Raw genomic sequence first — 3,039 nt, forward strand, 5'->3', positions numbered from 1 at the left:
GCAGCCAATTCTGTAGGTTTCATGTATGTATGCACATATAAGCATATAGGAATAGATACATTCCTATCACCCTTATTTTCTTAAACTGTAGCACACTATATACCCAGTTCTATAACGATATATCCTAGAAATCACTCTGTCACAGCACATAGAGATCTACCTTACTCCTTTTCGTGGCTGCATTATAGTCCATTTTAAGAGTATATAATCATTTCTTTTTAGCCAGTCTCCTGTCAATGTCTCATAGACATTTAGGTTGTTTCCAGTTATCTGGTATTACAAACGAAGCTATAAAGAATAACATTTCACATGAGTCATTTCTCCTTATTTTATCTACAAGGAAAATGAAATTGAAAGAGGCTAAGTACATTGCTTAAGGTTAATTCTTGGCAGAACCCATGTCATGAGAGTCCTCAGTTTGTAGGGTGAAACTGCAGTGACTGCACAATGGGATATGAATCTTGCTAAGCTTCCCCAACAAAATGCCTTTCCACTTTTCTTAAATTTCCACCCTTACACTTTCATTCTCAGGGTAGTAGTTACAGGAATGGATTCTAGAGCTGCAAGACCAGGGTAAGTTTCCTGCTTCATTACTAATAAGAAGTGTGACCTTGGACAAGTCATTTAGCCTCTCAGTGTCTCAAGTTTTCTCATCTCCAAAATGATTCCTACTTCATGGTGTTGCCAAGAGGACAAAGTGCTTGGTACTCATACTAAGAGCCACATGAGCACTGGCTCTTATTGGTGGTGTTATTACTATTCCTTTGGTTTGAGGCTGTGCTCCCATATTAGCATTCTAATATGACCTGAGAGAGTGAGCTCACTGTGTCTTGTCAATAGTTCATTTTTTAAACTGAGATTATTAGATCGTTTCTTAAGAACAGATGTAGACAAAGAAAGACAGGCAAAAAAAATTGGACACTGGGGGCCTGAAATGGGTCCTAAAAGAGAAGGGACTTTTTAGAGATAACTGCCTACCTCACAATTTGCCTTTGGTTTTCCTGTTCACATGTACTTAAAAACAGTGAGGCCACAGATTTATCTGCCTGCTGGACACCATCCCGGGATAACTTACAGTTTCCAAAGTAGACTCACCGTTCACAAGCCCGCCACCAACCTCCACTCTTTACCAACGAAACCAACCAAATCTTTCTCTCACAGTCTCACTTCACATTTAGGTAAGACAATTTAAAAAAATCTCAGAATCATCCCTGACGGCAATCTTTCACATATTTCATGGGAAATTTGTTATCAAACCCTGTAAATTGTTTCCTCACTCTCATCCCCTTCTCTCTAGTTCCTCTGAAACTACCTTAAATCAGACTCTTGTTATTTCAATGGACATGGCAGTCAGCCTTCCTCTCTCCTTCCTTCTTCTCTCTCTCTCTTCCCTGCTCTCTCCCTTTCTTCCCTCTAAAGATATGTATTGAACGACCATCATTTACCAGGCCTTGAGCTGGCCCACGGGAGGCAAAAGTGAAAAGACAGAAGGACCCTAAATCTCACTCTAACCTGAACCTAACCCTCATCCTCCATTCATGAAATGTATAATCTGGAAAGAGAGTCAGGCATTAAACGTACAGTTACAAAATAATTGGTTTAGGATATCAGGGATCTTGTTTTCTGTTCTAGGCTCCTCCTGAAATAAAGAAAGTATAAATCCAGGCTTTGTGTCTTAGAGGTCAGGGCTTCCTAGTCTCAGGGATGCATTATAACCCTTGCTACAGAAAGTCTCTGGTATGGCAAAAAACGGAGTTTTAGAGGGAAGGGGAAAGGAAGTGGCCTGACCCTAAGGAGAAGGGAGAATGCCATGAGACTGGCATGGATAGGGAATTGGGAGAAAGATTTGCATTAGGTTCTATTAGAGTTGGGGATCCAATGGCACTTCTGCACAGTACCCCAAAGAGAATGAGACCTCCGGTGGGGGAGGCATGCGGGGATGCTGTGGTGGCCTGGCCTGAGCACTCTGGCCCCAAGAGCAATGGCAAGAATCCCTTGGGGCAGTCTTGTGATCAAAAGAGAGGACATCTGTGGGACTATCTCTGGATCCTGCCAAGAGCAAAAAGGCCCAATAGATGCTCAAGGACCAGCCAGCCATGGATAGTGAGAGGCACAGAAGCTAAAAGACCAAAGACCAGGCACTTTTCTATTTTCATACCAATACCTAAGTCCTAGGGCCTAGAATGACCCATTTTGAGATTAGGGGCAATAATCGCAGTTTCCTCTGTGTAAGGCAATAAAATGCTGAATTTATGTCATAATCCTTGTGCCATGAGCAATTTCTAGAAGGCCAGGTTGGCTAATTAATTTCTTTTTTTTTTTTTAAGAAAATAAACCAAAAAGGAAATATATATTTTTTAAAGTCACTAATTAGTGTGTTATCATGAGCACGCCACAAGTCCCCTATAGATCTCAGTTTCCTTATCTGTACAATGTGGGGGATGATGTTGAACTAAGTTCCAGCTCTACCATCCCAAGGTTTTGTGTTGTCTCATCCAAAGAACAGAATTGTTAATATGATAACTTGAGGGTTTCTTTCTTTACTTTAATCATGTTGGTTGCACTTCCAGCTGAGAACATGAAAGCTGGTAAGGTTTATGTAAGTCACTGACTAGCAAAAGTTTGTATAATTCCTGCTCATTTCCTTGAACTCTTCCTGTAGATGAAGTCTGCAGTTAGCAGAAAAGCTGAGGCAAGAAGTCGTTGCCTTCTTTGGGAGCACATGGCCTGTCTTTATTAATCATGTGACACTGATACCCAGGAGACCTTCTCACCTGTAGCTGGCAGCAGCGGAGGGAGGGGGAGGGAAACCTCTCAGTTAAGGGACTCTTCATGCTAAATGAACAAGAAAACTTACCTTCCTCCCCCCAGTAACACAGAGTGTTGAGTCTCCACTAAGCCCCTTCGGATAGGGAGTGAACAGGCTTCAGCAGCAAATAGCCAGCCTCTCCCGGGGACCTTGGGAAAAGGGGCTGTTAGAGAATGCAGCTTTGTTGAACTGGCATTCAGTTACTCAAATGGGTATAATGTTGGAGGAGA

Source organism: Camelus bactrianus, chromosome 4 (genome assembly GCF_048773025.1).
Source record: "Camelus bactrianus isolate YW-2024 breed Bactrian camel chromosome 4, ASM4877302v1, whole genome shotgun sequence".
Lineage (NCBI taxonomy): Eukaryota > Metazoa > Chordata > Mammalia > Artiodactyla > Camelidae > Camelus > Camelus bactrianus.